Below are 14772 nucleotides of genomic sequence, written 5' to 3' on the forward strand. Positions count from 1 at the left end.
CAAAATATCATTTGGAGACTTCACTAAGGCTATTTGGGCAGTACTGTATGCTATGAAAGATCAAAGATCTGTGTTTGGCCAGGGATTGAGAAAGATGTCAACATGATTATAACCGAGTGTGAACTTTGTCAAGAGACAAACATAAAGAATAATTAATAGTTACTCAAATATTAGACAGGCCTTGGATAAAGGGTCAGATTGGACAACTAAGTGACAAGGACAGAAGTATTTGGTTGCAGTTGACTACTTTCCAGATACATATTTACCTGACTTTTCTAGTTACAGTGTTATAAATCACTTAAAGAATATGTTTGCACAGTGGAGGAATCTGGATGAACTTGTCACAGACCATAGCCTACAATTTGTCACAAAAAACTTCTTGCTCTTAATGGACAAGTATAATTTTCACCAAATAACAACCAGCCAACATTATCCTCGAGCTAATGTTGAGGGTTAGTGGGCTGTGCACACAGCATACCTCTGAAAAGGAGGATCCATTTCTCAGTTCACTCCATTATATAACAAGACCAATAAATGCCATTAAGTGTAACCCAGCACAGCTGATGATGGGGTGACAGCTCAGGACACCAATTTCTGCTCTAGAGGATAAACTGCATCCTAAGTGGGCAAATCTTAAAATAAGTCAAATAGGCTGCCAAAGAGTAAAAGATTCATACAAATGTAATGATGAGTGGCAGGAAAATTGGATGGTGGGACAACACCTGCCATTTAGCAAGACAAATACAAAACTACTTGGTCTTACATAGTTAACAGGACATTTGTACCCCATCTCAGAAGCCAAGGGATGATATTCAACAATTCACCATTCCGATTTGGTTTCCCACAGTTCAAGCAAGCAATGCAGACAGATTTGCCATGTTTTCAAGATCGACAGAGTCACCAATGGCTGATTCTTCTGCCAGCTCTGTGAGGAAAATCTATGAAAAATGTCACTGTGAGTATTGTGGTGCATTTGAAAAACTTGATTATGGCAGAGATTCATATTTAAGTTATATGCACCAAACACAAATGGTGTAGAATAATCTCCAGTTTGCTACTGAGATAAATGATGATCTCCTGTAACTAGCCTCGATGCAAGGTGTCACTTTGAATGCTGTGGTACATGTTTATTTTATTTTAGATATTTGGTTGTGTGCTCTGTGTACCATGAGCTCTGAAGTAATGTTTTATACACTCAGAGCACTAGATTCTATAGATTCTAGCCCTTGGTCACTTCCCATTTAATACCCATTGCCAGTAAGTAAAGGAGAATTGTTTATCAGGTCTGGCAAAAAGGAAAGGATGCAAATTTGCTAGGTATAATATCTGAAACAATTGCAATAGTTCCAAATAAGTAATACCTGCTTATCCTCTAGGAGTAGTCTAACAGAACATGCACCACATGGTAACTTCCTAACATGTGGCTTCCTACAACCTGGGCTTCCTCTTTAGCCTATCCTTTCCTGGTGAGCAATTAAGTGTTCACCTGTAAATTCCACCAGAGTTCTGTCTTGTTCTCTGTGGTCTTCGTGCAGGGAGTCCTGGAACCCTTATGTGCCAACTAGTGGAGTCTGTTGTCTCTACATTATCTGTGATCTGATCACATATCACAGCTAAAGGCAAAAATATGAAAATTGGCATCCTGATTCAAATGCTGAAGTATCTGCGGACTCCAATTAATATTTGCATTTTTCTTGTAAACATGTGCATATGATCAAATAAGGGAAAAGACATTTGCTTTATGATACAAATTATTTACAGACATAAATATTAATTGTTAAGATTCATAATTATACAAATGGCCATTACAGTTTGAGAACTGCTCCAGATAGAGAAAATGACTTTTTGAGGCCTACCTCTGAAGTCATCAGTACGTATATAAGCGTGTAGCAGGATTGTCTGTTTAGTCAGCAGGCCTAGTGGCCAGAGTCTGCTGCGCTAGTCTCTATTTTAGTTCTCTGAGTCTGGGCCCCCCTTGAATAGGGCTCAACTGAGTTGGCTTCCTTGTCAGTAGGCCCCTGCCCATCCCAGTGCTCAGGGTATGGAAATCTGGGGTGGTAGAGGGACCCAGGCCCCCTCAATCCACCAGGGCCCAGCCCAGAGCCCAGAAATGGGCTCACAATGTGGGCTCACAGCACACAATGGCCAACCCATCTCCTGCTCACCTTTCCCTGAGCCACATCCTATCCCACCCACTGCCTCAGCTGCTGTTCAATTATAGTCCGTGACTCCAAATCTCAGAGTCGCAGAGCTGATGCAGGCAGCCCCCTGCTGCCTCCACTCATAGTTCTCCCTACCCAGGAGGTGATGTCTCAAAGGTGCGGGAAAAGATTCTCAGACAGACCTCAGTAAGAGCTACTTCTCCTCCTAGAAACAGCTCCTCTCTTCCCACACTGCCTGGGCTGCTGGAGCTTTCTTTATACTACTCCTATCCCCAGGGGTATGCTCAGCAGTGTCTGAGGGGCTGAGCTTTCCTGGACCAATCCTGCTCCAGCCCTTTTCCTGCCTTGGCCTTAGTGAGGGGTTTGTAAACACCATTGCAAAGAGCTAGGTATCACTATTGTTGTTGTTTATTTAATAAAGCAAAATTCCCATTGACTTCAATAAGAGCTTTACCAGAGTAAGTGCTGAGTAAAAGCTTCAGGATTGGTCACAGAACCTCATGGCCCAGATCTGAGGTGCACCAGAACTCTGTTAGTGCTCCAGAAGAGAAGTTGGGTCAAGGTGGCTTCCACCTTAATCCACCCCCAGTCCTGGGGCTGCTGAGGGCTGGGTAGGACCCCCAATGTAAATTAGAGCAGGTTTAGTCATGTAATGGCCTCCCAGGGTAATGATACAATCAGAGTTTGCCAAAGCACAGCATATTCTTTCTCTCTGTGACTCCGCTGGTGCGAGCATGGAGTCAGCTCTGTGTAGTTTCATAACCCTGTTGTGCAGCTCATACAGGGCAAAAGGAACATAACCTAGTACTGGATCTATTTTGTCCAATTCATTGTGCTCAATTTGCTTCATTCTAGCCTATGAAAAATCAAACCTTTTATATAAAAGTTTGTTTGAAAACCAGTGGACATAAATGAAAAAAAGAGAAATGCTGTTTTGGTGTCTGAGCAAACTCTGCTCTGCAGGATAGAAGAACCTGTTTGTTTTAATGGAAACTTAAAAAATGTGGAAATATTAGTATTTGCATTCCTGCTCCAACTAAAATCCAGAGTTCTGTAAAGCAAAATCCCTGTTCTTGGGGCTATTTGCTACAAATAGGATTTCTTGGTGCTCAGACGAGGGTGTATAATTATGTTCATGATTTTTACAACTGGCTTTTCTCAGCCCACAAAGCTTAATGTAACAAAGGAATTGGTGATTTGCTTTAGAGGAAAAATTATATATTTTATGCTGCCACCAAAATATTGCCACTTCATTATAAACCCACTCCTTCATTTCTATAATGTGCCCAAGGCTAGCACTAAACTATGCTGGCACCAAAATTTATGCGCCCAGCAAAATGCTACCGCTTTAGACAAACTCCAACTGTATTACATTTGTATAATGTGCTATGGGTAATTCATCTGTGTTGTTACAATAGGAAGTATAAGGGGCAATCATTTTAGCTTGCTTCTCTCCCTGCTAAATTTACAGTTCTTTTAATGATAAATAGCAGAACACAGGTTATTTATTCCCTGTTATATTCCTTTCTCTCTATCTGTAAGAGGCAGGCCCCCATATCTGTGATTATGTGGGTGTGAAATTGGCCACAGAACCCACTCTTGGCTGCAGAATCTAAACTTTTATTTTAAACAAGATACATGTTTATAGTCTGTATGGGGGGAGAGAGAATTTTCTGAATATGGAATCCAAACATCAGCCAATGCCATATTGCTTTCCTGAGTCTGCAGACAGCATGAAGCAATAGCATTGAGGTCCTAGTTCAGCAAGGTACATAAGCACATGTCCAACTTTGAACACCTGAGCAGTCCCATGCTGCAAGTTAAACAACGACTACACACCTGGCTGAATCGAAGGCTAAGAAAGGGGTGAATTTCTCTATTAATCTCAATGTGCCATTACTGCTGAAATCTAACAATGATGAGTTACATGGTGAACTGATGATTATTTCAGCAAAAACATACTGTAATATATTTATCCAAGTTGTTAAAAGGCATCTGGATGCTGTGAAGGATTGCTGGGTTAAAAGGCCAGGGCCAGATTCTTAGCTATGTAAATTGCCATAGCTCCATTGAATCACATGCTGTATGGGCAAGCATAACCACCACCGGATTACAACTGGTCAGCATTCTCCTCAAGCTAATGAGCAAATTGACTTCAGTGAAGCTATGACAAATTACATGAGCTGAGGATCTACCACTAGAAGTATAAACCTCCCCAAAATTTCAAGTTGCCTCTGCACTTGCCCAAAGCAGGGAAGGGAAGATAAGATAAGATTTATTCCCTTCCCAATGCCAAAAGCCTCAGCCACCTCCTACATCCCCAAATCATAACCACCTCCATCTCTGCTGGGTGCTAAAATCCCCACAAGCCCTTCAGCATGCTACCCACAAGTCCATCTTTCCCCTTGACACTTCGGCAGTGTCATTATGCATTAGCAGTACAAAATTATGCAGGACATTGACAATTCAGAGGAAACATAAAATAAATTGAAACCATTTCAAAATTGAGATTTGCACTGAAATATTCATTTTGTATTTTAAAAAGCCCACCAGGGCATTGCACTGAGTGTATTATTTATTTTCATATTTAATTCAGTCAAACTCTGTGTTTTGGAAAGTACGTTGTTGCTGCAGAAATTCCATTCCACTGCAGCATTCAGCACCACTTTCCTGCATAAATCAGGGTCCTTCTTGCAGAATTTAGGTCCAATGTGCTTCAGAGCACTACCTCTGTGGACAGGGGGCAGATGCACTCTTTGTTCCTTCCATTCCTAGCCAACATGTGTAGCCTAGGGTAATTTATTCTATCCATCTCTTACTTTTCTCCCAGGCCATCCCTCCTGGTTTTATATCTCTCATCACTGATGTCTCCTGTAAGAATGTCACACCTTTTCCCTGGAATCAATCAATTTCTTTCTGTCTCACACACAAAATCAAGTCACAATGGCCCACCAAGAGCCAAACACAATACCACCACAACACTATCAGCAAACAGTTTCTCAGAGCTGCAGCTTGTCTCCAGCTGGCTTCTCTCTGTCAGTTTAAGACCCACAAAATCCTAGACCTTCATCCCTTTCATCACAACATGGGTTTCACAACATGCTTTAGAATGTAGCTCAATGTAAGGCTTTCTCATTCAGATCAATTCACCTCAGACCATTTTCACACCTATTCTTGGTTCCTTTTAGATTATTTGGCTTTTATGGCTCATTAATATTTGGCAGCTTGGCTTGACTCTGCCACATTCCCTCTAGTTTTATTTAATGTTAAAGTAAAATGAATTCAGAAAAAGAGCCACTGTCAACTTAAAAATCACACCTCTTTCTGGAAAAAGTTTTCCTGGCTGTAGTCACAAGAAAAAGATACAGCAGTAAGAGGAGAGATCTTTTTTTCTTGTTTGCACATCGCTTGTGTTTTGCACTTGACAGTGTGTAGGCAGAATCCATGTCACTGTTTCATGATAATCCGTTTGCCCTGTTTTTGTAGGTGGTTCACACTGCCACAAAGAAGGGAATATTAAAAAAAAAAATAGTGAAATGTAATTGTAAAACCACAAAAGTTGTCTAAAAGGAGCACTTTGGGGCTGATGTAGGATAGTGTTTCTCAAACTGGGGTTGCCGCTTGTGTAGGGAAAGCCCCTGGCGGGCTGGGCTGGTTTGTTTACCTGCCCCGACTGCAGTCCGGACGATCACAGCTCCCACTAGCTGCAGTTCGCCACTCCAGGCCAACGGGAGCTGCTGGAAGTGGCGCTGGCCCAGGGACTTACTGGCTGCCGCTTCCCGCAGCCCCCATTGGCCTGCAGTGGTGAACCGCGGCCAATGGGAGCCACAATCGGCCAAACCTGCGGATGCAGCAGGTAAACAAACTGGCTCGGCCCGCCAGGGACTTTCCCTACACAAGCGGTGACCCCAGTTTGAGAAACACTGATGTAGGATCTTATTGCCTTGTGTAGGTACAGTGAGGGAAAGGAAGGAAGTGCCATAGAGCCACTGTTTCCCTTTTACCCTCACATTTGAGGAGAATATGCCTCTGGGCTGCTTGGGCTGCCCCTTGTTCAGGCCTGATTGTGAAGTGAGAATCTAGGCTTAAATAAATGAGACAGTTAATGAATGGGATGGAAAACCAGAGAGGTGAAGTGACTTGCCCAACGTTATCCTGCAGATCAAGGGCAGTGCTGGGAACAGAACCTAGGTCTCCTCAATTCTTAGACACTGCCCTACCCACTGGATCACACTGTCTTCTGACCTGAGAAAAATAGATCCATCCAATCTCATAGGTTCAGATATAGATGATACACTCTGATCTCTGTAACATGGTAACACACACTTCTTATCATGTCTTTGGGCTGGTGGCAAAGTTTCAATTCCACTTTACCCTAGGTTGGAGGTGGTTTTTATATTGACTATTCATACAAATAAAAGGAAATTCGCCTTCATGCAGGTAGAGTGAATCTGTGGAATTCACTACCTTAGGCCATCAAGACAGTTACTGTGGTTGAATTTTAAAAGGCCTGTATAATTTTACGACACCTAATAACCTTTATAGTTATACAAGCTAACATACAAAGGTAATCTTATCTCCTGCTACTGGACTTCAACAAATCACCTCATGGATCAGGAAGGAATTTTTTTTCCCCCATGCAGGACATTACCTAGGGGCATTAGGGGGGATTTTACCTTCCAATGAAACATTAGACACTGTCAGAGACAGGGTATCTAAATAGGGTTTTTCACCTGCAAAGCCCTGGTCAGTGGCTGGAGGTTTAGGTGTTGGGCATATTGAGGCACGGCTGGTGTCTTTTGTTTCAACAAATATATCCACAGGAGAGATGAGTGGCCAAAATGGGTATATTGGTAGGGAGTGTATTGTTTTCATTTAGACTGCTCACAGGAATGAAGATCCACACCTGTTAGGGTAAACTAAACACATTCTGCTCTCAACAGCCCAACACAGCACACACACACACACACACTCAGAAATCCGGTCTTCCTGTGCCTCTCTTAAGGGACAATTACCTAATTGCATCATGAATACAATACAGGGAATTGGGTATGTTTAGAAACCTGATATTAAGTATGATCCCACGCATTTGAAATGCTACTAATGTTACACTGTAGTATCTCCTTGTAAATGTGTCCCTAGTAGCAGGATTTAGCACTCTGGATAGCACATGCAAATTCTAGCACTAGCCATAAACTCCACAATCAGACATCTTGATAAATTTCTTTCAAATTACGTCTTTCAAAGTATGCACAAATGTGGCTCTGGGATTATATATTAGCACCTTTTAAGGAGCCACAAATTTTATTGTAGAAATAGCTTAGTAGCCATAATAGGAGGGCATGAACCACCACAATATCAGAGACACTTTATAGAGAGGATCAGCCTTTCTAAGGGAACAAATCCTGTGCAAACACAGAGAACACATTAATAGAGGACCTTCTAAATTAGGCTTCCTGATGCTTTAGCAGCATGACCTAATGCAGATCTGCACACCTGGATTACCTTTACACTTTTTGGTTTGGGAGCAGAGAGGCCTTATTTGTGAAATCGCCTAGCCATTATTTTCAGACAGTGGTCTGAGATGGAAGGTGGCAAACCTTTTGGTCCCAATAGTCTTCTTTAGATGTGAACATGAAAGGCAGAAAAGTAGTTTTAGAAAGTTGCAAGCTATGCTATTTGTATCAAAAAATAATTTGAATGCTGGGCAATTTCAGAGTGGTTTCTGATTTTTTGAATTCAACTTGTTAATTGGCTGCTTGAGATAATTGAAGCTTTTGGTGCTCAAAATAATTGGTGTCATTGAAAATAAAAAGTTTAACCTTGGCAGTAGATTCAGTCTGTCTGCTCCAATTCATCCCTGTAAAGACATGAGGAAAAGTATTTTTTCCTCTCTCAAGACTCCCAGTAGCCCCTCATTCTGCTGCAACACTAGATCTAGTGCTTTTCTTGAGGCCAGTGAATATTCGCTTTTGTGCAGCAGATGAAAATGGAAGAGCCATGATGAGTGATCTTGCTTGTTTAAATTTCAGCCCCACTTGCACACTTGAGCTGAAACTCTGTACTCTGCCTACTAGATAATGGGGTAGAAGGGAAGAGAGAAGGGATGGTCTATGGTTTAGTGTGTAGTCTAGCCTATGGAAAACCTAGATTTAATTCCTGCTTTGCCACAAGCAACTTTTTTGTGACCCTGGGCAAGTCACTTATCCTCTCTGTGCTTCAGTTCCCTGATTATTAAATGGGGATAATAGTTCTTTTGAACCTCACAGGAGTGCTGTGAGGATATATACTTACAGACTGAGGTGCTCAGATATTAGGGAGATGGGGACCATCTAAGTACAGAAGATAGATACATAAAAAGATAAGGAGAAAAAATATATAAATAAGGTGAAAGATGGAGCAGGGAGGAGGCTAAGTGGGAGGAATAGGAGAGAGACTTTGGGCGGGGGAAGATGCAGAAAAGTGGACAGAGAGAGAAATTCTATTGAAATAATAGATATAGAAGTTGAGTTTTTCAAAGTAGTAAACCCATTAAAATGAATAGAAGATGTGTGGTTAAATTCTCCTCAACCGTGTTAGAAATCTCAACATGTGTATCCCTGTCCTGTGCCAACTTAGTTTTTGTGTCTGTGTATTGGAGGGACAGGAAGGGTGTGCTTCTCTGCCTGATACACTGCATAGAAATCTTTCATCTAGAAAATGCATTGTATATGGAAACTTCCATAGGAAAGTAAATAAATGGTTTTAAATTACAGTGGGGGTTGAGAGGGGAAGGGTCATGAACTCAATCTGCTTTTGCAAATGCAAATGCAAATGCAAATGCAAATGCAAAAAAATCAAGAAGTTAATTTATCCTCAGAATACATGAGATCTGCCTATCCGTATCAGAGAGAAGTACTGATACAGTGGCTAGGTGATATTTCACTACTTTTAAAAAAAGATGGCATATGCCAGGTATTAGGGGAATTATGTATTTTGCCTATTGCTCAGCATATTATAGACTGGAAACTCCTTTTTTGAGCTTATATGACCATAAAACTAGTTTTCAATAATCTCCATCAATGTCAGCCCCCGTCCTAAAATATTACACAGTTTAAATAAATCTTGCCCATATCCCCCACATCTTACTTTCAAAAGAAGCATTTAGTGATACAAGAATAGTATTCTTCTTCTTAAAGATGATTTTTTACAATGTAGGTTTATAAAATATTACTTCTCAGGGCATATTTCTTCATCTTTGCTATAGACTTTCAATATTCCTCCTCAGCAGCATCTTCAGCACATGAGATGATTTAATAACAGGAGAAGAAAATGTTCTTTTCTCCTTTTTTCAAATGGATTCATATCTGTAAAAGCTGCCAGACTTCCAGTGCTGGAATCCTCTATCTATTCACACAACAGGTAGAGCAGAGACAGTGGCGGTACAACTTCTACACACAGCCCAGTGAGTGTGTCTTAGCTCTGGACTGGAGTGACCACCTCTCAAGATAATACTTTAAATATTATATAAAAGTAAAAAAAAATGTCTTTTTCCCTTCAAAAATTCATCAAAATCTATACATTCCTGTGAAATATTTAGATTTTGACAAAACTTCATTTTTTGAGGGAAAACTATACCATTTAAAAACAAACCAAAAACAAACAAACAAAAAAACAATCAACCAACCAAACAAACAAAAAACCCTGGACCAGCTCTACTGCTGAGGCTACCATTCCGTAAGGTGAAATTCTTGGGGTATCCCTACATAGCTGGATGTGAGGGTTTCAAAGAAAGCAACCACCCAGTGGGGTATCCATGTGCATGTACGCTTGGATGGAAATATTTTGAAAAGGGTTATTTATAAAAGGTGGGTCAATGTTTTCAGAAAACAAAACAGATACAGGAGAATATTTTTTCACAAATGGGAACACGTATTATAAACAGTTTCTAGGATGACATATTCATATTCTGTATAGAGCCTGAGAAATTGAGCAGCTATCATGCTTGGAAATTTGGGGCGACAAAATCTCTTATATTATAAATGGAACTTTATTTGGGTTCCTTTGGTTATATAAAAACAACCCTATTGACTATACATAGATAAAACACTGCATTTGTAGGACCATGGAACATATGAATGCTATACTGTACTGTTCATACAATTCCAACGTGAAGATAATGGGAGTTCTGAGTGCTCAGCACCTCTCAGGATTAGGACTTCAGAACTACACTGAGCTTTTGTTACTAGTCCTGAGTAAGGAGTAGTGTGTAGCTGCTGCTCCCTTTCCTCCTAGAGAAAAGCAAGTTGCTACTGCTCTTCCTCCTTATGATGGTTCAGCTTAGCTGGCATGTTGTGAGGTAGAGCCAAGGTCTGGCTACTTCCCACCTCAGTCTGTTGCTCTCTGTCCTCTCCTGATCTGCCCTCCCACACCCACCTCCATGCTCAGACTTGCATTCTCATGTTGCCTTTCTGCCCTATGTGGTCACGTGGAATAGATGGTCAATGTAGGAGCCTGTAGGTCAGGAGTCAGGCAAAGAGCCCTATCTAGATACCGTGTGAAATTCCTGTATCTGGTCTGAATAATCAGGCTTTGTGCAATGAAACATCTGGGGAAAAAGTGACCCCTCAGCCTGGGTCCAGTGTGCAGGCCCTTCTGACTGTGACAGCAGCTGCAGCCCTTTGTTCTACTTACACAGTGTGAATGAAATTCAGTAGTGTGAAGGGGATTGGCACAAATTCTATAAATTACTTAAGACTCACTTACAATGACAGGGTTTCTTCACCACTTCAGTCGCACTAATGGTTAAGTGGGACCGACACCAGGCATCGATAGGAAATTATTTTACCTTGTAGTATGACCAAATTTGTATAAGTGTATGCCCCATGACCCCACCCCATTGCCACATTCTATGCACCTGAGATCCATTGGCCACTCCATTGGCTGTCTTTCCTCACTGTGCAAACATAAGATTAGCCATACTGAGTCAGACCAACAGTTCATCAAGCCCAATAACTTATATTCTCACAGTGGCCAGTGCCAGACGTTTCAGAAGAAAATGAACAGAACAAGGCAATTTTGAGTGACCCATCCCCTATCATTAAGGCCCAACTTCTAATAATTGGAGGTTTAGGGACACTTGAAGTATGCGATTGCATCAATGACTATCTTGACTAATATCCATTGATGGACCTATCCTGCATAAACTTGGTTCAAATCTTTTTTGAACCTAGTTAAACTATACAACAAGTGGATCAAGCGATTGAGCAGGTCTTCCGCCAGACCTCCACTCCAAAATTGAATTACACCCATTAAGCATACTTAGTGCTCTGCATTTTTGTATGTTAAAAAAAAAAAAAAGTACGATGCATTCTATGAGGTACAATTTTCAAAGGACTGAGGCCCAGCCTTCCTTTTTGCAGGCTCATTCTGCCTCAGCCAGATTTCTGCCTGCATGTTTTGTGCTTGCAAAATTAATTGCATGTGCAAATCAGAGAACTTGCAACTTTAATGACCTGACTTACATCCACAATCAGGTATCTTGGGGCACAAGAAACCAGATTTGTTTGAGACCACCAAAATGCAGCTACAAAGGCAGAGTGCCCTTTTCAGAAATCCAGCCCACGAATATGCTTTCAAGAAATAGCAAGAGAAAAATAAAGACGACAAAATCAAATATAATGAAAGGTATAGTATAGATGGGTAGAACCACATCAGCATGTTAAGAAGGTTTGGGCGAGGTACCTTTTATCTTACTCCTTTGCACTCACTTTTTTCTTTTTCTGGAAAGAAATCTCAAGGCCCCAGCACTAAACTATGAAAGCTATTCCTTATCTGGGCCTCTGATAAGCTTGTCTACAAGCTTTTAAGGTTCCTTGGTCTCAAAATATTATTGCAAAATGACAACTTTCAACTAAAATATAGCTTCAAGTAAAAAATGTATCATTGCTGTAATGTATTGCTTAATACACAGTAGATTTTGGCATTGACAAACCATATATGTGATACTTTAAACCATTTTTAATTTTTAAAAGAAATGGAGAAAATTAGGTCTTGATTTAAATAAGCTAAATTTTTGTTTTTACTTCCCCAGAATCTATTTATCTAATCTATCTATATTTTTGCTGATCTCACTGAAAGCCCTGGAAATTCCTTTATGTCTCTCTCACACTGTAGTTGTATGACTGATGGGGTGTTTTGTCCTTTCTGCTGCTTAGGGTTGTTCCCCCCCCCCCGCTTTTTTTGCTTGGCTTTGATTCTGAGGACAGATCATTCTTTTCATCTTGCTAGAGGTATGCTCTGCATAAATCTCTCAGGAGAGCTCACTCTACCTAGGCAATTTTGTGGTAAAAAAGCGCTACTTCCTTATGTCTGCATAATTTTCCTTGTGTAAATCTGTGCATTGACCTCCGAGCCAACCTGATTTTATTGTGGATCCCCACTTGTCCACCAAGTTTGCTTTGTGAATTATAGTGGCTGTAACATTTTTTGCCTCCCTGTTATGTGGCAGTAGCTTGCAATTATTCTGTGTCTGCACATAAGCTTTTTTTTTCTTTGTAGAGAAGCAGCCTTTAAAAGAGCTAAAGCTGAAACTTGTTGACAAATAATTTGCTGTTGAATTGACTGAAGGGAATGCGATCTGATTTGGAAATATTAGGCATGTTTGCTAGCAAGCTGAAGGATGCCAGGTAAAGAATAAAACATGGCTATAAAGCTTCCCAAACAATGCCACAACAATATAATGAAATGTCATGTTCTGTATAAGCTAATTATGTGGTGTAGGCTTTGTAGTCCCACAGATTCACTCTCCTGATTCATTATAGTGGCCAGTAGTTTACACCCTATGACAAAGACAATGAAATTAATTGATCTGCATTCTGATCTACAGCCTGACCCTGGAAAGTACTGAGTGCATCTGGAAGGTCTGTGAACCTGCAGTTCCCACTGACTTAGGTGGGATGAAGGTGCTCTGCACCTCACAGGAGTGCTCCGCACCTCACATGATTAAAGGTCTTTAGCTACTCTGCTCTCTGATGCTTGCGGAGCTCCTCTAGAATACAGTGGGAAACACATGCTCTTAAAGGATGGGAGAGTTTGGCCTAAAATCAGGATTAATAAATTTGAGTACAGAGCAGCAAGGTTGTTCCATCAAACATAGTCCAGGCCTGGCTGGAATGTATTCAGTCAATTGCATTTTTTCTTTTGTACAGGATAAAATCCCAAATTAAATCATGTATGTGATGTATAAAATCCAAATTTCATTAGAAGAAATTTCAAGAAGAAATCACATCCTATGAATTTACTGCATGAATCCAATTTCCTTTTAGCCAATTAAGTAACATCAAAGAAATGCACTGAGTTTTCTGTAGACAGACTATTTTGCATAAACTGTTTGATCATAGCGTACAGGATCTAGGATCAGTGTTCCTAACATGACAGGAAAAGGTTGAAGTCTTGATTCACAAATGGCTTTAAAAATATTTTTCCCCCCCAAAGAAATAAAAATATTATCTTGTAAGTATCTCATGAGTCACTTAGCAATTTCAGTTTAACAGATGTTTTCCCTTTGTCTGTGCACTGTTTAAGGGCTTTAGTAGGAGATAGGGAGAGATGTGTTGGGGAATTTTGGTTATACTGATTCTGTAAATGTCTCATTTGTTTTGCATAGACAGTATGGCGAATATTATCAGAGTAGAATAAAATATTTTTCTATTTGGTTGGTATAATCCATATTCCTAAGGCTTCCTCAAAACAAGGTGGAACAGTCTAATCTGTTTAAAACTAAGTGAGTTGTAAAGGTGAAAAAAAAAAACCCCAGGAGTGTGGGATAATTCCTTAGACAAATCACACACAAACTGGGAATTCTACTTTATATTTGGAAACTTTGTTGGGGGGAAATATTATTTCACTAACAGCTATACCATTCAGTGTTTAAAGGAACTGAGCCTTGTTACTTATTAGAAGATTTATAGGACACTTAAGTATGATACATCACAGAACCCGCTACAGAGGGATGGATATTATCCAAACATCATGGAAATAAATGCTGAATTTATAGATAAGGAACGCTTTTAATATTGTTATTATTATTACAGTAGAACCTCAGAGTTACAAACACCAGAGTTACAAACTGACCAGTCAACCACACACCTCACTTGGAAACAGAAGTACACAATCAGGCAGCGGAGAGCAAAAAAAAAAAAGCAAATACTGTACAGCACAATACTGTGTTAAACATAAACTACTAAAAAATGAAGGGAAATTTTCAAAAAAGCTATGACAAGGGAAGGAAACTGTTTCATTTAAATTAAGATGGTTAAAAGCAGCATTTTTCTTCTGCATAGTAAACTTTCAAAGCTGTACTAAGTCAATGTTCAGTTGTAAACTTTTGAAAAAACAACCATAACATTTTGTTCAGAGTTACGAACATCACAGAGTTAGGAACAACCTCCATTCCTGAGGTGTTCGTAATTCTGAGGTTCTGCTGTACTGTTTTTAACAGCAATACAAGTATCTGTCAGCCATCATAATTATTGTCACAGGCTAGAAGATTCCAGTAGGGCAAGAACACTTAATAGATTAGCAATCTTTTGTGGGCGCAGAGAGCCAAATGTGTTTCTTGTCTATAGGG

The sequence above is a fragment of the Trachemys scripta genome, chromosome 1, assembly GCF_013100865.1.
Source record: "Trachemys scripta elegans isolate TJP31775 chromosome 1, CAS_Tse_1.0, whole genome shotgun sequence".
In the NCBI taxonomy this organism is placed as follows: Eukaryota; Metazoa; Chordata; order Testudines; family Emydidae; genus Trachemys; species Trachemys scripta.